At 37.5% G+C, this 25,073-nt stretch overlaps 1 protein-coding gene across 1 annotated transcript in view; it reads left to right on the top strand.

The window, feature by feature from the left end:
- The first annotated feature begins 4,182 nt into the window (after positions 1–4,182).
- Positions 4,183–25,073, top strand: part of Ggamma30A (guanine nucleotide-binding protein subunit gamma-e) — a 66,131-nt gene continuing 45,240 nt past the window's right edge. The window contains exon 1 of the mRNA XM_089256860.1: positions 4,183–4,629. The gene's annotated coding sequence lies outside the window, so the exon portion shown is untranslated. The remainder of the gene's footprint in view (positions 4,630–25,073) is intronic.

Below are 25,073 nucleotides of genomic sequence, written 5' to 3' on the forward strand. Positions count from 1 at the left end.
ATCGATTGCAACATATCGATAGTATTCGTAGCAACAGATTTGCTAAACTTAACAGTGCAATTTGAGTAGTTTGACAGTGCTGTTTATTGCCGCGAAAGTGTTGGAGAAAATAGTTAAAATGTGTTATATAGCTGTATTTTTATTTACTTCTTTTAAAATGAGTAAGCATACGTGTATCAGATCGTTATATTTCATGTTATATTGAACAAAAGCAGCTTATTAATTGTGTTCGTGTGTATTGTAATTTAATTTTCGGCAAGCACCGTTATTTGCCAGCAAGCCTCTGCCTCTGTTATTGCTGCTCTCTTTGTGCTCCACACTGTATGTTAACATTCATACTTATGTTAAAGTGTTTGCATGTCCGAATATGAAAATGACGGTTAAATATTTTGGATATTATATGTATATTTGTGCTGTTTTTGTTGAATTATAGAATTTTTGGAAACCAATTAATGATAGTTTTAAATAACTATATACTATAAATAACTATATATTAGATTGTTTAGATTTTGAAAGTGTCTGTGAATCTAAAATAATTGGTTTTTGTTATATTCACTAAATGTTCAAGATTAGTATTTTTGATCGTATGCATCTTTTGTTGAATTAAATATTATAAAAAAATTAATGATATTTATATAAAAACACATTTCTCTAAGCTTGTATAAAAGTGAATATTCAATGTGTAGTTAAATGAATTTGGGTAACATGATTAAATGAAGTAAATTCAGTTTTGAAAAATATAATATTTAATAAATTCTTTTCCCCTATCGTAAATATGGGCTATCAAGTTGATTTAAGGTTTCCATTGAATGTAGAAAAGTTGAGAGAGTATTCCGCTGTGCGAATTGCCACAAAAAGCTTGAAAAGAGCGTTTGGAGGTGAAGGGGCCAACATTAGTCGCATCGACGCCCGAATTTGCAGCACATTTCAAGACTGCAAAAACGCAAGTACCCCAAAAATTACAGCCGCAATCCTATTAGGTAGGCCCCTCCTCTGACTCAGCCCACAGCTGGCAATCCAGCATTCGAATGTTGCAAAAGCAAGCATAAATTGCATACTGTGGCAATTTGTTGGTTTTGCTGCGAGTATCTCTGAAGTAGATATGAATGTATCTCAGTGTGGTAGCTTATATGTAAATAACGTATATGTTTCTATATCTGTCTGTATCTGTATCTGTATCTGTATCTGTATCTGTATCTGTCTGTATCTGTATCCGTATCCGTATCTGTATCTGTATCTGTATCTGTATCTGTATCTGTATCTGTATCTGTATCTGTATCTGTATCTGTATCTGTATCTGTATCTGTATCTGTATCTGTATCTGTATCTGTATCTGTATCTGTATCTGAGCGTATCTGTATCTGTATGCTGTATCTGTATCTGTATCTGGTATCTGTTATCTGTATCTGATCCTGTATCTGTATCTGTATCTGTAGCGTATCTGTATCTGTATCTGTATCTGTATCTGTATCTGTATCTGTATCTGTATCTGTATCTGTATCTGTATCTGTATCTGTATCTGTATCTGTATCTGTATCTGTATCTGTATCTGTATCTGTATCTGTATCTGTATCTGTATCTGTATCTGTATCTGTATCTGTATCTGTATCTGTATCTGTATCTGTATCTGTATCTGTATCTGTATCTGTATCTGTATCTGTATCTGTATCTGTATCTGTATCTGTATCTGTATCTGTATCTGTATCTGTATCTGTATCTGTATCTGTATCTGTATCTGTATCTGTATCTGTATCTGTATCTGTATCTGTATCTGTATCTGTATCTGTATCTGTATCTGTATCTGTATCTGTATCTGTATCTGTATCTGTATCTGTAGCTTTTTCTATATATATTTTATATATTCTATTTTTCCATGTGCATCTCTATCAGCTGAATTTCTAGTTGAGATGACAATGGCCACATTTTACATTTCTCCTTTGATTAGATATTATTACTTAAATTGAATGTCTGCCGAGGCTGTTGAGATGTCAAAGATTTTAATTGGCACAGCAAAGCAACAGTTTGCCCGCCTTAAAGCCAAGGTCGAACGGGCCAAGGTAAATGCTTTTGGCACAATTGATATGCGGTTATGTCAAAGGCATATCCAATCGACGTAAACGTCAACATTTTCGCTTCACTTTATTTTGCGAGTGAAATGCGAAATACAACAAAAACGGCGGCAACAACAACAACAACATTGAAACCCCAATTTACACGACCAAACGATGCGTTAAGCATACAAAATGCAAAACGGAAGCGACTTTCATGGATAGATTACACAACGACTTACTTTATATACAGAGAGACGAACACACGCACACACACACACGCACACAGGGGGTTCTGTAACCGCAGCTCTTTGGCTCTGTTTGCGTATTTGCAACTGTTGCATATTGCAGTGCGTGCAGCGCTTTTATTGTGGCGCCTGTCGTTGCTGCCACCAACTGCTGAAACTACCATCCACACGCGGCAGCGGTAGAGGTAGCATCCGGTAGAAGTGCATCATTACATTTTGTATATGTTATAGAGCAGGTGCCACAGCCAGTTGGACAGGCACAGCGCAAGCCACACAAAGACCAGGATATACAATCCAGACAGCTAACCAGGCAGCCATATCGAAAGATGTGGGTATAATAGCTGCTGTTTCTGCAGCTACTCCTGCAGCTGGTACTCCTACAGCTACTGCTACTCTTACACGCATAATAAATACAATTCGAATCAGACATATGCTATAATTGATAAAGTAAAACATATCTTAATGCATATGCATATAATATAATAATAATATCTGTTATTATAATGCCTACGATTTTAGAGATATTCTATATACATATATTAAAGGTATTTTATATTATATATTCGATTCGAATTTATAAATACTATGCAATAACAAAAAAAATTGAGTCTTTTGTATTTCTCTCTATCTCTCTCTCACTTACGAATTTTTAATCATACATTCTACTCCTTGCACTTACGAATTTTTAATCATACATTCTACTCCTTGCACATATCATAATAGCCTTCTCTTTTCCTTAAAACCTTTATTTGTATTTCAAGTAATGCGCAAAATATAAAATAAAATTGTAACAAAACAGTAGTTCTATTAATATCTATTCTAATAATTCTATTAATAAGATAATTATATAAAATATTTAATTTTCTAATTAATTTCAAGGAGACTCTGCTTTAGTTGGAACTAAGTATGAAATCTCTATCAAATCTCTCCTCTGCTGTATCAACCATAATCTGTAGCTTAAGTGTCTGAATATAGCTACGAAATGTTTCAGGATGGCTAATAGTTTTAATTAAGGAACAGTTACAGGGGTAGCCACATCGATTGGGCTGTTGGACTTATTTTCATGTGCTTTATCTATTCCATTTCTTGTTCTTCCTTGGTTTAAATTGCTTGTTCTACCCTGGCGGCAAAGTACACATGTAGCCGATAGTAAATAGGTGTTTGTCAAAAGCAATAATTTGAATGTTATGGCTTTTTAATACAGGCATGTGCAGTGGGTAACACAGCCCCTAGGCCAAACTACCCTCACAGTGCAGTAATGAGCCAAATATTGAATTGTGTGCGCTCTAAGTAGGGTGTAAGTATCGTAAACTCAATTAAATTTTCGTCTAGCTTTCTTGTCAATATAAAACACATGAACACGCACACACATAGCGAGAGAGATAGAGAGAGAGAGAGACACCCCCTTCGTCTCAAGCACAGGTGTGTGCTCTTGGTGTGTTTTAGTACTTTCCAACCCGTTCCGGAACACTCAGCTGCCTGCAAGTTGCACTCAAAAGGCAAAGTGACTCGCGAGTGTTCCATTGCCGAAACGTTCCTCGCACAGCTTGCCCCAGCGTATGCAACAGAGACGCCGAGCAGTCGCTTGTAGCAGGCAGCGGCAGCAGTTGCATTCGATTGCCAGCCATCGCCAGAAGGAGAGCGACAGCGCAGCCAGCGTCAGCGTCAGCGACAGAGCAGCCAGCGTCAGCGTCAGCGTTCAACTAAAACAGTCTGAGGTTCCGTTGTGCATCGTTCGCATTCGCAATTCACAATTCGCATTTCGCATCTCGTTTTGCACTCACACGCACACATTCCACATTCAGTCGACATTCGGTCGAGCTAACTGAACTTGTGCTAACGGTATAGCCCGTTGTCCGCTACCGCCCCCTGCACCGTAGAACCCGCTGCCGGGCGCTGTTGGCTTTTGTTTTTTTCTGTTATTGTTGCCTTTGTTTATTAGTGCGTGTCTTTAGTTTGCGCTCGTTTGCTTTAAGCTGTTTTTTCGTAGCTGAAGAGCGAGGCGGACAACAGGAGTGCACGACTACGACGACGACATAATTAAATTAAAATTTACTCACACACGTACATTCGCGTCGGCGGCAGAGCCAACTAATCACATTACCAGACATCAGGCATTGACATCGGCGGCGGCAGTTGGCCAACAACGCAACCAGAAGACATTCACAGTTTGTGTTGCATAGTTTTTGGCGCGCGGCATACAAACACAACCACTTAACGTAAATTGAGAAAGTAAAAAAAAAAAAAAAAAAAGAAAGTCGTTCTACGTCCTTGTGCTCCACTTGAGGTCTACTTCACGGGCAAAGCGAGGAACTCTTCAACTCTTTTGTCTGGTAAGCGAATGCTCAAATTGAAAGTCATTTCATTTTAATTATATTACCATGTGGAATTGTTGAACCAGCGATTGCATTAGAGGTGGTCAAATCTAATTATTTATGTGGAAATATACTCGTTATAAATACATACAAATAAATTTTATGGTTATATTAAAAGACAAACAAAAAATATGAATACTTATTAAAAGAATATAAATAAATATTGAGAAAATAAAAAATATTAATACAAAATTTTATATGTTATAAAAGAATCAATTGTGAGTGAATAAAATTTTCTAATATAGTTTTTTGTCTACATGCATATATTTATATATAATGTGTGTATTAAAGTTTAAAATTTAAAGGCTTCTTCAGTTCAATTTCGATTAAATTGAATATGACTTATAATTAATTAAATAAATTTATAGGAATATCTTCGCAATGTTTTTACTTATTGTTGAACATAATCAAAAAACAAAAATTGTTTTTCCATTTTTGTTCGCAAGAGTTTTATTTTCTACAGCCGAAAATATATCCATAAGGTTTATATACATATTTTATTATAAATACAATATTAAAGGTTAAAAAACTTTTTTTTTTAACAAAAATGTTTATACATTAAAGGGAAATAATTTAACCAATATAATATAATAATAATAAAATAATAATTCATATATCTTGTATGTACTTATTTATATATAATATATACGTTCTTATTTTCCATATAATTACTATAAAAACATTCACTGCTTAAATTCCTTAATCTATGCCATGCTGAGTGGTTTATATCGCTTATAAAGTGATTATTAAGTTATGCTTCAACGAGGGAATCTCTCATATGCTGTGGAGTAACATTAACAAAAGTACAGTCCCCGCCCCCTATGAAGTGTCCATGTGTAACCGCATTTAATGGCATTTTCAATTTCCTGTTGTCCTCCATAAATCGTCGAGCAATTTAAACACCAGGCCGCAGTAGCAGCGACCGCGGCAGCAGCAGCAGCAATAAAAGCAAAACAATGCAAACGCGAAAAATATATAAAATACTATAAACAGTTCAGAAATTGTGTTGATGATTAAAAGGTCCTGCCGCTGCCATTATTAACCTCAGCGGCAGGCTACCCCATTGTCTGGTCTATAAATTTTTTAATGAGCGAGCTGCGCAATAAAATTGTCATTTACTCACGCACGCAGCCTTTCAATAAATATTGAAGCGAGCACTAGACCAGGTCCTGCCAGGACAGGACAGGATAGGACAGGCCAGACCAGACCAGACCAGGCCACGACTCCATTGTCCTGCTGCTGCATCTGCGGTTAATGTGAGCGAATTGTCTGTTCCAATGTCATTTACTCTCCGATCTACAGCTACACATACATATGTATATGTACATATAGATGTATATGTGAGTGTGTTTGTGCATATTATTTTCGTTTGCTGTCAGCGACACGCCCACTGGCAATTGTTACGCCACATATATATGAATTATTCTTTATGTCTTTTATCTGAAATTCAATTAAAAAACATTTTGTAAGCAAAGCAGACATTCACAATTCGCATTCACCCTGTAGATATATGAAATGAGAAGTGGGGTAGATCAAATCAATTTAAAAACTATCATTCTTTTTCCGCTTATCTCTTGCGCTGTTCTCTGTGCTTCTCATACAGCTTCTCAATGCGTATCATCATTATTTAAAATAATTTTAACAATAATATTCTCTTCGAGTCGATTATTTAACTATTCAAATTCATTCTATTCAATTCATATACAGCGCTGCTCTCTGCGCTTCTCATGAGTTTCATATTGGTTTTATTTGCTAATTTTGGTTTCGATGTTTCTTGCATGGAATGTGAGGCCTCTCCGTTGATTGCATTTATAAATTTATTTATTTTGCTATGATTTGTAATAAATATGAAATATTAATTGAATTATATTTCGAGTTGATGCGCCCGATTGTTGTTTATTTGTGTGTCGGCTGGCCGAGAGACGATTGAATTACGCTTCATTCACAATCACATTCATGGCATTCACTCACTGCAGTGAAAAGGGTTTGCATAGCATACGAGCATTACAGGTAGGGCAGTGCGACCGAGAGGACAGCTCTACTACTAAGTGGGTTCGGAAGGTCGGCGGTTCGGGTGTTTACTACGTGCTATTTGTTGAATTTGGCGATTGAAATTTCGCTAGATGTCGTTTGTTCTGTTTGTTTGAATGCCGCACGGAATTAAACATGTTTCAATTAATTTTTAATTAAATGCGCAATTGGTTATTTATTTATTTATTTTTTTTTTTTTTTGAATATAAGAATCAACAATAAATAATCGTTAGCTAGTGATTTGAATAACAAATGTTATTTTTTTGTCCACTCATTCCACTTTTTTCAGTGCCAATGCTGAAATTCCAATAAAATTTGTAATCTGGATAGAAAATAAATTTGTTCATTTAATCTGCTGAATCATTTTTAACAGCTCAATTACACGCATAGAAAAAAAAAAAACAAAAAAGAATAGAATTTATTGTTGTATTGTGCATTGGGAGATTAATTATAAATATGTAGAAATATTTCTATAAATGAATGCATAGATATAAAAATACAAATAAATGCCAAATATAAATTTATAATAAGTAATAAAAATAATAAATAAATAATATTAGTTAAACGGTTAAAAAAATTTAAAAGTATGAAAATATGTAGGGGTATATATTAAAATATTAATATATTAACAATATTAAATTTCTTTATAGCGGTGTAATTCTTGCTTCAGTTTATTTCTCATTCACTTCTTCATGATTTCCCACCATTCTGAATTTGTTGTTGTTTACTTCTCACTCCCTTTTTCATTACTTCCCACATTAATTGATAAATCATTGTCATTTTTGGTTCTTTGATAAAGCGCGCTTCTCTGCGCTTCTCATTATACATGTCAAGGCATTTCGCATTGCTTTTCTGGTTCTGCTTTTATTTACCTTTGCATTACTTCCTCTTTTTTGTTTTTTGTTTTTTTTTATTCGGAATCTTTTCGCGTTTCTCTCACTTCCTTCGCATATTTGGCTTATCTTCAGTATTTCTCATTACGCATTTCAATATATTTTTGATTGCGCTTCTTGTTTTTCTTGCTTTTTTTTTTCTTTATTGAAATCTTGCTTCGCTTGCTGCGGTTGCTTATCTCTTTACGCTTTTATATGCTGCACTTTTAAAGTTTCTTTCTCCCTTTTCCCTTCTCTTATCATTCGGTATCAGTCCATTGCTATATTAATAAATTTCAAGCTTCAGCGCTTCTCTCTGCGCTTCTCTTAAAACTTCTTTCTTGGAAATTGATTTTCTTACATTACTGATTTCTCCTTTACGACCATTTGCGCTTCTATTTACGCTTCACGCTCATAAAACTTAAGCATTTGCTTTGGCTTGTAGACCTAAGCCGGGCTAGTTCCATTTTTTCATCAGCATGTCACAAGTTGAATGGATTTAATCTCGAAGCAGCCTCAACTTGAATGACATTCGATGCTTTTGCTATGACTTCACAGCTTATTGCAACTTATCTTTACGCTTTCGCTTTCGCCTTTCGATTCAATGCCAATCTAAACACTTTTATCGCCTTACCGTATGCATAATTTGATGTAAAATGGAAAAATGTTAATCGTTTGGGCCATGGCCATAATAGTGTCGTCTCACTGCGGAGCAGCCTGCAATTGCAGCTCGTTGGGGGAAATGCGCTTAAGATGGAAAACTCATCAGACCTGAAACTCTGTCACTGAGCAAGCACTTTTATTTATTTTCGCTTTTCCTCGAAAGCCTTAGTGGACGCGTCAACAAATTATAATTGTATAGCCAGCCAAGAAGAGGAGGGAGCGAGAGGAGTGAGGGATAGGGTAGAGGTGGGGGCTGCCACTAAGGGGTCAGTTTTTGCGTGCGCTGCTCGATTCATAAAAAGTGCTTGGATAGGAATTTCCCATTGCACGATAGAGAGAGAAAAGAGAGAGAGAGAGTGAGAGAGAGAGAGAAGAGAGTACGTCGAGTGCCCGACAAGCTGACGTTTGTTAAGCGGGCTGCCTGGTAGGGAGGGAGGCGTGGCTGCAGCTAACAGAAAAGTATGTTAATAAAAATTTTAATTTATCGCCAAGCATAAAAAGTGCTAAAGTGCTGTGCTCCTCCTGCGCCTTGGAGTAAGCAGCGTTCTTTTCGTTTTCGCTTTCATATACTCTTCGCTTTTTTATGCTTTTCATATTTTCTGTGCGCTTTAACACGCACAAAACGCATTCGTTGCCGCGACAACTCAATGGCCGCGCCACCCACGGCTCAGCAATGCTGCCAACAGCTGCTGCTGCTGCTGCTGCTGTTGCTGTCAGTCAGCTGGCTTTTGTTCCCGTCTGACCGCCCCGCCTCTGGCGCCCCAACACTTGCTGCCATTGTCCCCATAATCTGCCCCTCGGTTCATCGCGCGTGTTCATCAATAATAGTTTCAAGTGGTTTTTGGCCAAGCACGCGATGTGCAACAGCAGCAGCCGACGCGTCGCGTTGCAAGTAAAGTTCAATCGTGGCTCATAAGAATCGTGCTGCCTTTCTAGCGCCTTCTGCTGGCAGCATTTAAAATAGAACGCGACGCGTCGGCGTCCACTTCAAAGTTCGATTTTCTGTATTGAAAATTGGCGTGCATTAGTTTCAGCTGCCTCAAAAAAATAAACTGGGTATATAAATTTATGAGAAAGCCCAATAAAGCAGAAGGCGAAATGAAGAGAGAGAGAGTGTGTTAGAAATGTGTGTGTGTATTTGTGAGCTAGCTTTAAGCGTTTGTTTAATTAGGGTCAAGACCCTGCCTGAAATGCATTCATCTTTAAGTCAAAGAACTTAAGAGATCTCATTAAAATGTCAGTAATAATTTCTGATAAATATAAAAAAAAAATATAAATAAATACATATGTTACTTTTTATACGTTAATCCCATTATAGTTAAGTAACGACAACTAACTATCGTACTATTATTGTCCTGCTACACAGGATATTTGATGAATATTCTGAAAGCTTCTCTTGAATTCGATATATTTTATTTAAATATTCTTAGCCTTGCATGCTCACTGAACTGTGAATGAAAAAGATAAAAATTGGAAACGGCTAAAGATTTCTATAGAACTGACTAGATCGGACTTTTCACAGTTTTCAATGCTAAACGAAGCGTCATTTATTCAATTGCGTTGACTAATTGATGCCTTTGTCTGTGCGTCATGCGTGCGCTTAAAAGTATGCTATAAAATGCGCAGAATGTAATTGTGTTAAGCAGCGCATATAAATTCCCTGCCATGCAATACAATATTCGATATAGTTCATTTCGCATTTCATTGCATTGTAAATAACAAAAGTGCGCGCTGTATCTGGCCAAGCACATATGTACATGTAGATAGAGATAGGGAGAGGAGAGCCAGAGAGGCGGAGGCACAGAGATGGGAGAGAGTGAGTGAAATGCACACACAGCCCACTAAGCGGAAGTGCATTCACAAAATTTGCGCTCTACTTCCTGTTTCCGTGTTATGTCTCCTACTGCGGCAGCCGTGTGTCTCTCTGTGTGTGTGTGTGTGTGTGTCTGTGTGTTTATGTTTGTTGGCTGTGCAACGGCGCAGAAGTTTGATAAATTAAATTTCACAAGCATGTTCCTTGGCGTATTATACATTTGCTGAAAATTGTCCATGTACACGCTAAAGCCCTTCAGAGTGGCTAAACTGGGTATTTTGGCTTCAATCAGCAATCCAATTAACTTCCATATTGCACGCGCAATAATCCCTCGCTATACTATACTAAGCATATACATACATACATATGTACGTATGTATGTACTAAACTTGCTCTGTCACCTAATGCCTTCGTTAGGTTTGCATGTGCACTCAATCTCATTAACAGCTGAGATTATACAACTAATTTAACTCTCACACCATGCACAATACACGCTCAAATCGTCGAGACAGAGTCCAGTGTTAGGGCTGCCATCCAGCAGCCGACTTATTCGCACACACATCTTATATATAGTAGCTGCAGCCGTCTCCCTCCCTCTTATACTACTTGCTGTACAGCTCACACACGGCATCAACAGAGAGGCGCGCGTTATCTCTGACACTCTCAACAGCGATGGCCACTTTCTGCTCGCGCTGTAATCCCTGCCAATCGGCCGACTCGCTTGCACTTATATATAAAACGGTATCAAAAGCGAGAGCGCTTAGTTGCCATTCTCACTAACAACCATAATGTCTATTCTCATTTTTTGCATGGTCTGTCGGCTTACTCGCACACACACATACAATTGGCATCTGCTCTACTTGCTCATTTGCGGGATCATAGCAAATTGACTCAGTTTGCTCTCACATTTGGAGTGTTGTCCACTCGCGCTTTTTGCTAGTGAGTGTGTGAAGTCCTATTTTGTCTTTATTGGAAAGTGAAATGACATAAATATGTGCCCTTAATAGCTAAGCTGAGAAAACGTGTTTTATTAAAAAAATTCAACATAATGAAAAAATTGTAACTACATACGTATATGCATGTATGTATGTGAAGCTCTGGCTTTGAGCTAACAGAGATCAACTTGAAACTTAGAATCCACAGGTAAGCCAGAAGAAGTCATACATACATAGTATACTGCTGTGGATCGTAAGCTGAGTGTAGAATTTAAGTTGAGAGAGAAAGAGAGAGCGCGTGAGAGTTTATGTATAGGCACTAGTTCTTCTTCTGCCATCTAACGGATCAATGGCGCTCAGCGGATGATGTGAGTGTGAGTTAGCTTCTGAGTGTTTTAACGAATGAGAGCGACAGGCGGATGTAAGTTGCGAGTAGAAGAGAGACAATTTTGATTGAAAGCTTTGCTGGTTTTGGTCGGTGCAGTCAGTCGTTCGAGAACGTTCGCTTGATCTCGTCCCTTTGTTAAGTAGATGTTAATTTATGATGATTTTATGCGTGGGAATTAAATAATTTATTAACAATGATTAAAAGCCATTACCTAAGATCAACCTAAAATTAAATTTATTAGGCCCAAGGATAACATTGGACACAGTTGAATGCCAGGTACGATTGGGATATGTAGCGGATTGCTTCTAATTAAAACTATAAATTATGCCAGTTTAAATCTATTTGCAAGTGTGGGCTGTACATTTAATTGCTTTTTGTGCAACATATTAAAAGGGCAGCAACAATTGCAGCAACAGCAACAACAGCTGCAGCAACTAGGTGTGAAAAGTGGGCAATGCATAATTTAACACCTACACGCTTCTAGAACTAGGCCAAAATATATAATAAGTGGGCGTGGCTGTAAGGCAGGCTGACAGGCAGTCAGTCTGACAGCCATTAAAAAGAGAGTTTAAAAATTGCAGCAGCTAAAAAGAATAAAAAATTATAATAAAAGAAAAAGCTGATGTGATGCGCGCGCGTGTGTGTCTATGTGTGTGTGCGTGTGTGTGTGTGTGTGTGTGTGTGTGTGGCTGGCTCTGGCAGCGCCGCATTTTGGCTACGAAGGCGTGTAGGCGTGGCATTTACGTGTCAGCCAACAGCAACCAGCACCAGCACCAGCACCAGCAACCAGCTACCGGCTACAGATAATTTCTTTTTGCCTTTTCCATTGCAACGAGCATTTTCCCAATGTATTTTTCGCAAAGTTTCCGGTACGCTCGGCAGCAAATTTATTGAACCATGAAATGTTTGTATACGTGTCTGGGCCGAGCCCGTAAAACGGATGTTACACCGAGACGGCACCGAGAGGAAGAAGAAGCAGAGGAGAGTAGATATTGGCAGGGAGCTGCGGGGTGGTCGGACAACCGGGCAGTTGAGCACCCGAGCAGGAGGCGGCTGCTGTGCCAAAGAAAGGAGGCGGCACGACAAATCCTTGTTAGTTGTTGCTTCAATTGATACCCTGTAGCTGTCTATAAATAGCTTTAAGGTATAATTACAACTGTGTTGCTGCACTAATTAATTAAATTAGAAGTTAGTTAGTTAGTTAGTTAGTTATCGCAAGTGCTTACATGATTGGCGTCTATTTATACCTAAAGACTAATTGGAAATTCGAATGAAGCGATTGGCATTCGGTAATTGGATCAATCTTACCAACGTGTCCGTTCGTTCATTTGAGTTTGAGTTCTCAGGTGCTTAATGGAATTTTAATTATAGTTGATAAAAATATCGAGTATAAGCTTGGACTAGTGAATGGCCTAGTGAAATTTGATAGTTGTGTCGTAGGAATTGTGAAGTCATATTAAAAAAGTTAAATTAAATTAATTATTGTTTTTAATAATAATAACAAAAAATTAAATATACATAGATACCTTACAGATGATTCTGAACTAATGACAAGCTGACAGAATGTCATTTATAAACTACTTAAGTAGTTTTCATACTGAGACCTTGAAGCAGTTGAAGTGGCTCTCTGCTAATTGCTAGAAATATACCCCAGAGAAATAGTCAAAAACGTTAAGGTTTATTAGCTTTGTATCGAAAAGGTGTTTCAATATTATTTCTTCTTTAGTTAAATCAAAATCGCCAATATACAATTTATGAATTCCCTTACTTTATCGCTACAGCGAATTTGATAGAGCTGCTCATAATTATTTCATCAAATGAACGTGAATGGAGTATATTGGCTTTCAGCTATGCCCGTCTTACTGTTTGTAAACATATATTTGAGAGCATATATTTAAAGATGTTAAGATCTTACTGATCCGCCCAGTAAGATCGCGTCACTTGCTCTACTTCACCTAGGGCATAGCACAGGTCGTTTGCTTTTTGACTTGTGATTTTTCTCACACTTAGTCTCAGCATTTGCTTCAAGCTGCCCGTACTCCCCCTTAGCCCGCACTCCCCTCGTTCTCCCATTTACTGCTTCTGCTCTGCACTTTTCTTGCTGCCTTACGTGTGGAAACTTTGCATCAGTTTGGTCCATCGCCTGCTCGCTGGTAGAGCTGGCTTGTTTTTGCTTTGGGAAATATTTAGCCGAAGTTCTTATTTAACGCATCAATGGCCACTTGGCTATTGGATCGTCCTGGTCGATTGGCGTGGCAAAAGGGTGCGCCACAATTTTGTTTGTTATTATTATAGTCGACAGTTTAGCTGTTGTGGTTGTTATTGTTGTTGTTGTTGTTGTTTGCCACATGCCTCATAATTTTTCATTGATATTTCAGTTTGCTTTTACAGCTTTTCTCTCATTTTTTGTTCGTTTCCATTTTTGCTTCATGAAAAATTGATGCCGGTTTCGATTTGATTGGATTTGAAATGCTTTCGAAGTAAATTAAATTGCAGTGCACTAGACAGTAGTAAAAACGCACGAGTTGACAGAAAGAGAGAGAGTGAGAGTGTATATATCTATAAATAGATGTATAAATAAATGAATATGGAGTCAGAGAAGAGACGGTGCTCTGAGCTTAGCCAGCTGTGTAGAAAGTTTCGTAATTGCTCTTAACTTCACTTGTTACTTGCGGTTTCAAGTTGCAGCTTTGAGGTAATTAATCTTGCGGCTTCACTTGCCAATTGAAGCTGCGGGGGGCGGGACCTGCGCCTTTGTTATTCGCCATGAATTGGATAATAAATTGAGCTGCGGATGGGTGCAATAATTTGGTTGGGTAATGGATGATGTGCCCTCAAGAGCGTAAACTTTGTTTTGATGCCTGCAGCTGGAGCATGCTTGAACACAATGTGAATGTTGAGGTGCAATGGAGTGTGGTTAAGGTTGTTTTATAAAAGCTGTGCTAGAAATATATTTTAAGAGGGAATTTATGGATATGGAAACGAAAATATCAGAGTTAAAAAATTTTAAAATTATTTTAAATGATTTTACTATATAATTCACAAAAGAAGTGAAATAATTGTAATTAAAAAAATAGAGCAAATTTAGAAATATAAAAATCTGAAATTTAAAGAGAAAGAAAAAGAAAAAAAAAGATAAATAAATAAAAGAAATATAAAAGAAAAGAAAAAAAAAATAAAAATATAAAATAGAAATAGAAAGAGAAAGAAAAACAGAAAACAGAAAACAAAAAATAGAAAAGAGAAAATATAAAATATAAAATAAATATAAAATATAAAATATAAAATATAAAATATAAAATATAAAATATAAAATATAAAATATAAAATATAATAAATAAAAATAAAAATATATATATATACAATACATACAAAAAATAAAATAAATAATTTATCAAAAGCCAAAAAATATAATTCCATTGATACTTCATAAATATACCATGAAAATTAAATGGCATAATCTTTATAAAATAGATAAATAATTGTATTAAATTGGATATAAAACAACAATAATTTTAATATACCATCAGTATATATAACATAAAAAAACTGTCAACTAAAGTAAAAATATTAAAAAGTAGGCGGAGTGCAATGTACCAACTGTAGTTCCGACCTAAATTGTTCTTAACAAGCGCTGCATGCAAAGCCCATTGTCATAACGAATGGCTAGCCGGAATTTCGGCACTTTTGGCCAAAAAGCAATTATCGCGCTAACCTCTTGCAACAGCAACAGCATCAGCAGCATCGGCTCCCACGCACAACAGCAAACAAATGCGCAAACTGTTGAGAGTTTTAGGCCATGGCCTAAAAGGCGAGCATGAATCAAGCGAAGGGAGAGAGAGAGAGAGAGAGGTGGGGAAGGTGGGGAAGGTGGGTGAGTAGAGCTGCCGTTTGGCTGCCACTGTTGACCCGCGTCTAGGCTTCAGCTAATTCAATTAAACAGTTTTACAGTTTTTGCGCAATTTTCGTGAGTTATTTCTTCTTCTTCTTCTCCTTCTTTGTGCCGCCATCAAATCGCATTCACAAAATGAATTTCGGGTGCCTTGCAACTTGTTCACCTATTGATCGCTTATTCAATTATTTGCGCCGTCATTCACAGGGAGAGTGAGAGGGAGAGAGAGAGAGAGGGAGAGGGAGAGAATGTGTGTGAGAGAGAGCGAGCGAGCGGCCGACACCAATTTGCCGCTGGCCTTTAGCAAAATGCCAGACAAAAGGCGAACGGCAGCTCGATTCGCCTCGCCTCGCCTCGTCTCGCCTCGCCTCGAGCTGGGGAATGATGCAACTCGGCATTTCTATGGATGCTCCTTTGCGAAATGGTAACGCTGCCGCTCGCATTGCATTGCCTCGCACAATGTATATCAATGTCGTGCCCTCCCCCTCCTCCACGACCCTTCATAGTGCGTTGCGCTTTTCGTGCCTCAATTATGGGCAGTAAGCCCAGGCGAAGTGAAGCAGAATTTCGTAGCGCCTGGTCAAGGATCGAATAGAAGCAGAAAAAAAAAATAGAAAAATGAAAAAATAGCTGCCGTAAACTAAATTCAATTAGAGTCGCTTTTTTCACTATCTGACTCACTCTCTCTCTCTCACTCTCTGGCTCGTCCGTGGCTGTCACAATGGATTTGCATAGGGCAATGTTAAACTGGGCTAGAGAGAAGCTGACAGGCTGAGCAGACCGGGCAGACCGGGCAGACTGAGCAATGGCTGGGGATTTGCAAATAGTTCGAACATTTGTAACATGTGTAAAAGCAACGGGACAGCAGAGAGAAAAAAATGAATGAAAATGAATGAAAAAAATTGATTTGATTAAACGGCGCTGCGTTGGCAACAAGTGCGCCAAATGGATGCGGGCCAAGCAGGAGGCACTGTGATAAGTGATTGGGTGCTGGATAGCTGGAGGAGGTGGGGGGCGGTAGGTGTTTATCCCACATGGATTGCAATGCCCATCCTGATTCCGGTTCAGATTGATTGTGCGTGCGCAGAGTGCGATTGCGAATTGCGATAAGTGCTGCGAGCATTCGAGCAATGGTCAATCCAAATGCTATGACAGGAATCCGTTGATTCAGCGGGAAACGTGGAACAGGGCGAGTTACTTAACGCATGCCATCCAAGATATTTCCCCGCCTCCCAATGCCACTAATGACATATGTACATATGTGCTGAGGGGATTCGCATGTTGCTTGGAGCTGGCTGCGATACAGCAAATTGAATAGAGATAGCTTTGATTGTCAGGACAAGAGTTATGTCGTCTTTCAGCTCTTGTGCTTTCAAAGTGCATATTTGTGCTTTGATTAGATGTGCATGGCTTACCATAATCCATATGAATAATGATCTACACATTTGCACTTGAGTTATAACAGTTAATATGAATCTATAAGTGTATATAGATAGAGATATGGTTGTAGTTGTAGTTCAAGATTACAAGTATGCATATATTTAATTTCATTTAATTTCACATAAGATATAATTCCCTCTATGTCCCTCTCTAGACTCTATTTAGCTGCACTAGTGGCTGGGCAATATATATATGTCTTATGGGCAAATAGATAATATATATTATCAAAACATAGATAAATTGATAATATATAAAAATTATGTAGTTATAAAAATGTATATATTTGCTCATAAAACATACGAAAATTTACCTGATAAATTAAATGATACCGACTTTACCTGATTTCTTGATGGGCTTTTAAATACATTTAAAATAAAATAACATTTTTTCTTCAAAAATGTATTTTAAAATGCTTTAAAAGTACATATATAAAATGTTTAGTAAAGGAAAATGATTTGAAGGTAATTAGTTTAAATATTATATAATATATAGACTTGGAATTACAGTTAATTTAGTTCTCGGACAGTATCTGCATATATAATACATATATATACTATATATGTTTTTATTATACAACATTTTCGTTTCATTCAGCTTCGGCACAACAATTTGTTATAAAAATCAACATAGCAAACAACAATTTATAATGAATGAAAAGTCAACAGCTATCAAATGGCAAAACAAAAATGGTTTCTTATTAAATAAACAGAGCAAGAATAAAATTCAATTTGGGCGCTGGCAAATGTCACCTGTTTCGGGTGATAAACTGGGGGAAATATGGAAAACAAAATGAACGAGGAAATGTTGGCATTAGCTTGAAATACAATCCCCTTTAGACTGTGTCGCAAACTCTTTCATTTGTGTTTGCATTTCATGTTGTTGCACTGAATGTAGGCGGCAGTTGGGCAAAATAGAAAACTATTTGCCTAAAAGGCTAACAAAGTGCAGCCGTAGGCGAGGTGGCAGAGCCTTAAAGGATTTAGCCAGAGATAAGGACATTTGCCTATATGTATGTATGAGAGAGGGACAGAGGGAAGTAGAGTAGGAGCGAGAGAGAGCTAGAGCAGTAGGGAAAGAGGGAGAGAGAGAAAAAAAATACTCGTAACTCTTGTGACACTCAATTAAAAATGTACGAAAAATTGTATCTCAACTGTAATCAACGAGTGTGAGTGTGAGAGTGTGTGGGTGAATGTGTGTGTATGTGTGTGTGTACGTGCGCTGTGCTCTGATAGGTCAAATTTATGGCCCTTACTTAAAGTAAATTGTATCGGATTTAAAACTAAGCACTCGACAGCAGCCACTAACTAAATGGCTGTCTGCGAGTGCTGCACGTATTTGTCAGTGTATGCGTGTGTGTGCGTGTGTGTATGTCAGTGAAGATGAGATTGTGTGCGCGCGTGTGTGTGTGTGTGTGTTGGCAAGAACAACATAAGTAAATCCGTAAAGCAAGCAAGCAAGCATCAGCAGGAGCAGGAGCAGCCGCAGGAGTAGCAGCAGCTATGCAGCTGTTAAACTTTGCTGCATACTTTGCGGCGCGCTTAAATATGCAGACACGCACGCACACACACGCACACTCACACACATGCAACTGCTGACTGCAATGTAATTCATTTTTGACATACACACACACACACACACACAGACAGACAGACTCAGAGCCTTGGAGATGGAGGCTGCAGCAGGAGGCAGCTGGCAGCTGTGAACTGCAGCGCTTTCTACATATTTACAACTTAATACCTTGCCCAATGTCTGCGTGTGTGTGTGTGTGTGTGTGTGGGTTGGGGCTTAACTTTGCATGCTACAAATAATTAAAGCATAAAAGAAGAAGACGAACAAGCAGCAGAAGAAGGCAGCAAGAGCTGGAGCTAGAGCTGGAGCTGGAGATCGTGTAATGGGCTAGCTGAGCAGCAGCAGCAGCAGCAGCAGGAGGAGGAGGGGGAGCAAGAGGATGTTCCAACGTCATCTACTCATAAAAGTCGCCCGCTGCCTTTGATGCACTCCACAAGGTGCAGATATGGCCACAGCCAGAGCCAGACCCAGAGCCAGAGCCAGAGCCAGAGCCCTAGCCACATTTCTAGCCACAGCCAGCTATAGAGGCATCTACCACATCTTTTACAATGTGTCCCATGCCATCCGGGCGGGGCCATGTCTCTCTAAATTGAATATTTTAATGCAAATTTAATGGCTCGGTTTTTGCTCACAGTGCTTACATTTAATTTTGTGTTCAGCTTTTTCGTAGGTGTATCCCATTGTTCGCACGCCCACAACGCCTTTCACTGCAAAATACATGCACACACATATATATTTGTATATATGTATGTATGTCTCTCTTTGTTCTTAGTTGAGTCGCTTAGCATTTAAGTACATGTCATTTGCAGTAACTTTATGAAGCGTCCGTCGCCTGCTCTGACACTCGCTTCGCTTCATCTTTTATTCCTGACGGCCTTTTGCACTCCATAGGCTGGCACTTGGAGTCGCATTTTTTCCCATTTCCCCATTTCGGTTTTTATTGTTATGATTTCGTAAACGTTTATGATAATTAAAACACATAACTGGAGTGGCTTGGTCCTTTGTTTATAGGTTTCGATTCATACTGCCGCTTTCTCTCTGTCTCTCTCTCTCTCTATCTATCTATCTCTCTCTCTCTCTCTCTCTCTCTCTCTCTCTCTCTCTCTCTCTCTCTCTCTCTCTTTATCTCTTACTCTCACTTCTTCCCTGAGTTGATATGAAATTTTAAGTTCATTTTTAATAGATATGTCGATTGCATCATATTATTCTCAATTTATCATTTGTCAGCAATGTTTTTGGTTATGGTATTTTTTACTTTATTCAGAAACGTAAACTGAAAACTATCCTATTGTTCATTATTCTCTCAACTCTCCTCTGTCGTTTCTCTCTCTCCCTCTCTCTCTCTCTTCCTCTAACTCACTCTTTCCTTCACTCTCTCCATCTCTATATGATTCTTTCTCTCAAACTCTCTCTAATTCTATGTCTTTTTTGTCACATACTATCTCTCTATCTCATACACTCTCTATCTCACTCTCTCTCTCTCTCTCTCTCTCTCTCTCTCTCTCTCTCTCTCTCTTTCTCATTCACTCACACACACACTTTACCTCATTCATTGCTCGCTCTCTCTCACTTATTGCCCTACTATTTCTCTGTCTTTCTTTGACCCGCTCTCGCTTACTATTTCTCTGCCTGCCCTTCTCTAGTATTCTCTTTCTTCCTCTCGCTCTCTTGCAATTTCTTTGTCTGTCTTTCTCTATCTCAGTCTGTCTCTTACTATTTTATCTGCTGCCTCAGTCTCTCACACAGTTTTACTGCTTAGACTGGCCTTCTTTCTCTTACTGTTCTCTCTTCCACTTTCTTTTTAGGACTTTGTTTCTCTCTCTATCCCTCTCGGTATCTCGATCACTCTCACTCCTTGTTTACTGTATACCTTTAACTCTCCCTCCTTGTTTATTGTTTACAGCTCTGCACTGTATTAAAAAACTGTTTGATTTGCTATCAAGATTTCTGCAGTTGTTTCTTTGAATATTTTCCTAGCTGTGCAACACCTACACCCGCACACCCGCACACCTGTATATCTACCTTATATTTATGCATCCCACTGTGCAATGCAACTGTCAAACGTAGGTTTTTGTTCGGTTTCCCATTTGCTGAAGCTGGCAGCACATAAATTGATGTGGCCTTTATATGTTTTTCTGCTACGCCCTCTTTGCACAATACGCTCGCATCAAGGTTTTACTTTTGTTTGCTTGTGTCTTCCTCCTCCGGCTGCCGTTTCCCGCAGTGCCACAGATAACGGCTATTATCGTAGTTTTTCTTTCAAGCAATCTATCCATCAATTTGGTGCTCCCTCCTTCTCTTCTTGCGCTCCATATCCCATCACCTGCAGCTCGCGACACTCATACTACCATTATTATGCAATAGTCCAATAGCCTCCCGGGCTGGTCAAACAAATCGAGCTCAGCTTTACGTTACAGACAGAGCAACGTAGAGAAAGTGAAAGAGATAGAGAGAGAGAGAGAGAGAGAGAGAGGCAACTAAAGTGTCACATGAAACGCGTTTAATTGCATTTTTTTGTAGCCTCACGTTTTACTGCACTTTGCCATCAACAGCAAACAGACAACAACAAAAAACAAACAGAGGCCAAACGAACGATAAACAAACTGAGGCGCAATGAAACGGTTACAAAATTGTTCCATCTTCCTTCGTCATCTTCAGGGCCCACCCACGTGCAGTGGAACCTGGTTAGGTCAGGTCGTAAATTTAATAGCCATTGGGCTTCGTTTGGATCGTTTGATTTATACGATTGCCAGACAAACTTGGCAAAGTTCTTTAAATGCTATAACTTACACTAACTTTTGCGTTCTCCCTTGGCGCTCTTGCCTCGCGTTGCTCTCGCTTGAAGTAAATAATAAGTGAGCTGAGGCTAACTCGAATTGCTCAATACCCTGGAACAGTACTTGAGAATCATTGGCTGAACCAATATCATAAATGAAATCTATAATATATTGTACATTGATTCTATTGGATTTGAATTATGAAATGTACAAGAAATTCTTTGAATATTAACTAATTCAATCAAAAATCTGCTGGCTTATATATGAGGTTAGTTCTTAAATTATATATATTTAAATTGAATTAGTCTTTCATTCGAACATTAAATGAGCATTACAACTTTTCAATTTCATGCAGAATAGCTAAGGATCTCTGTATATATTGAATGAATATTTGATTGTTGCCAAATAATAGTTAAGAAATATTGATGTTCTTTTGAATAGGTAGGACTACGAGCGCTTGGCTCTGTTTAAAAGAGAAATCATTGATTCTAATTTATATTTTATATTAATACTATCCACATTTCTGCCAGTGTTATTTTATTTTATTTATAGAGCTTAACTTCGATGTCTATAACTTCATCTCGAACTTCTGATGATTTGTTCTAATTAATTCCTAATTTCTATAATTTGTCTATTTTCTTTATTGGCAATTTACATTTACAGTCAAGTGCCGCAATAGCAAGGAATTCAGTTTTTTTTTATATACACAGGAATTCACATTATCGAGAATGATTTCTTATTATTGAGACTTGACTCTTTATTGATTTTATTTACTTTAATTATTTTTCTAGTTTTTTATTTATTTATTTTTATTTTTATTTTATTTTTTTTCATGAAACAATCCTATAAAAGCCTCACACTAATACTGCTGCAACAGTAAGAAAATTAGACATATACATATATATATTTTATATATTATATAAGTATTTTATATATTATCTTATATATTATATTCATGCATAAAATATAATCACAAATGGAAAACATTCATAAGACACTTCTCTTCTTCTTCTTCCTCTGTTTCCAATCTCAAATCATACGAATTTCAACCTCTTTTCATCATCTTTCTAGAGTTTCGCTAGCTCCTCTCCATGCTTCACTTGAAGCTAATAATTCCCTCGGCAATCACAAGCATAAATAGTTTAACAATCGTGGAGCCCGCAGTTGTGTGAAGCTGCGCACTTGGCCAAATGTATTTTGGCTGTTTATTATGTGAATTATGCATGAATCGAATGCAGCCAGTGCAGCCGAGTGCCTGTGCTGCTGGGCAGGGTATTAAAAATGAATACGCTGCTAGGTAACAGCACATGGCTCAGGCATAAATCACGTATACGCAACGTAGGGGCGGGGGCAGGGTAACTGCTACAACTGCTCGCAGGCCACTTGGCATTGTTTGGCTGCCATCATAATTTAACGCATTTCACGGCTAATAAGCCCGGTTAGTCCGGCCCACGTTCCGGAACTAAATATTGGAGTTGAGGACAATGTCAACGGAGGGAGAGCAATTCGTGTTTAAATTATTTAGCTCTGCACTTGATTGTGCATTGTTGCAGCTGCCGCTTGAGTTGCCGTTACAGTTGCAGTTGCCGTTGCCGTTGCACTTTGTGGTTCGCTGGTTTTCGTGCAGTCAAAGTTTTCGCGTTGAAAGTTTTCAGCAAATTGTCGTCTTCCAGTTGCCGCTGCAGCTGAGGATGCCCCCAGCTCAGCTCAGCTCAGCCAACATCCGAAGGTAGCGAAATCAACGAATTGAAATTTTGTTAATGACTCTATAAATATTTGTGGCACACTCTGCAATTGTTTTGGGCAACAGAAGTACGTGACAATCGAAACGAATTTGCTTTGCTTTATGCTCAACACATTTCTGCCAAAGTCCTTAACAAATGAATGTGAAAAAATAATTCTCATACTTCAATTTCATTCAATTTAAATCAATTTGTTTTGGTAACTGAGCTAACGGAATTAGTAGGAAATCTATCAATTATTATTTTGATAAATATTGAGTGTGAACAGAATTCTTAAAATTCACATAAATTCAATTCAGTTGAAATGTCTGAGAGTGTGAAAAGAATTTCTTACATTTACAATTGAATTTTATAGAATAATCAAATTTTATGTAGAGGTAGACAGCTAACTTGACAAATAGATGTCATTGGAAAATGTATAAATTGTTATTTCATAAATATTTTTAAATGAAAAACTTTTCATAGGAAGCCAACTAACTAAACAAGTAAATTTAATATGAAAGTACATAAATTCTTATTTATATAAAAATTTTTAAATGGAATATTAAATGATTGAGAGTGGGAATTTTTTCCTTAAACTTTAATTCATTATAATTTATGGGAGGGCAAATACCAAAGCAAAATAAAATATCTTAATTTTCATTAATTTAAAAAATTTATTTAAATATTACAAAATATTAAAAAAAATTAAAAAGTTTGTAAATAAAATTTGTGAAATTCGTTCATGAGCTAAAATGAGATGAGACTGGAAAAGTTTAATAAATTTACATATTCAAGAGAAGATTTATCTAGATTTATATAACGAATTTTTGAATGGGTTCATGTTAGGAATTCTTTAGTTAAACCAGAAAAATTCCATCTTGATTCTTAATTTGAGTCTTATTGTATCAAAAACCTTAGGAAACTCATGGCAATTATGTTGTCTATTAAATTCAGTTGATTTGCAGCACTTTACGACTTGTATGATATACAAAGCTCAAGTAGCGAAGCAATAGACCATATAATTGCCAAGCATAAGTCAGAGTGAGCAAAGGCTAATGCTAGTTAAGCTAGTCAAGTTCAATAACAAGCTGGAATTTAGCCAGCGTATGTAGTCGACTGTTGCATACTCTGTAAAGATATAAGAGAAACTGAAATTAAATAGATGAGATATATTGATATGATTGAAATCTATTACACATTTTTATGGATTCTTTAGAATAGGGCATTATTTTAAAATATTTAAATACAAAAAATATATTAAATAATAATAGTATTAATATATAGGTGTATTCTACTAGTATACTCTTCTTCATTTTGTGAACAGAGTATAATAAACATTTATATACCTTATTCCTACTGTCTGCATCTCTCAATGTCTCTCTCGTTGTCTTTCTCTCTCTCTCTCTCTCTCTCTCTCTCTCTCTCTCACTCACACTTTCTCTCTCTCTTCTGATTCCGATTATGTGTTGCTGCTGAGCCTTGCATTAGCCCGTCAGCTTGCATTAGGCTCGCTTTCCTCCTGCCGTGTCCCTCCTCCTCCTCCTCCTCCTCCTCCTCCTGGCACGCGTCAACTACAAACAAACAAAAAACAAACTGCGATAAGCTTCTGTGTTCACTTTTGCTTTCGCTTTCGCTTCTCGCCTAACTTGTTTTCCTGCACTTCCATTTAAAGTTTTTTATATCTGCTTTTTTATCCTACTTTTTTTTTTTATAATTCTAAGTTGCTTAGCTTTTTGCTGCGAGTCTTGCTTCGTCTTTAGCTTTTTGTCTAGCTAAGCTGCTCACTTGGCTTTTATTCGTATTCTCCACATTCACGCTTCGGATTAACTTCTTCGTTAGTTTCGCTCTTCAGGCTCTGTTTCTTACTGGATGCTGGTTACACTTCACACTCTCTCTTTATTATTCAACTGAAAGCATTGCAAATTAAAGTATTTCTTGCTAAGGACCTTATGGAATATACATATATTGTTATACATATTATTTTCTGGATAAGTTAAAGAGCTGAGCGGGTTTCTCAGCTCAAGTGTAGCTTCCCTTTGATACTATTCATAGCTTCACTGTACATGCCTACCTTTTCTGCTCTCTTTCTCCATCTCTCTCTCTCTCTCTCTCTCTCTCTCTCACTCTCTCTCTCTCTCTCTCTCTTTTGTTACTAAATCTCTTCAAAGTATGCAAGTATTTAAGAAAACATGAATTTAAAAACCCATTCATATAAAAGCTAACAAGCCAAAAATGTGTCTCAAACGACTTTTGCTTCTTCTTCTTCTTCTTCTTCTTCTTCCTCTTCTTCTTCTTCTT

The sequence above is a fragment of the Drosophila navojoa genome, chromosome 3, assembly GCF_054131105.1.
Source record: "Drosophila navojoa isolate 15081-1374.11 chromosome 3, UAZ_NAV_1.0, whole genome shotgun sequence".
NCBI classification, from domain to species: Eukaryota; Metazoa; Arthropoda; class Insecta; order Diptera; family Drosophilidae; genus Drosophila; species Drosophila navojoa.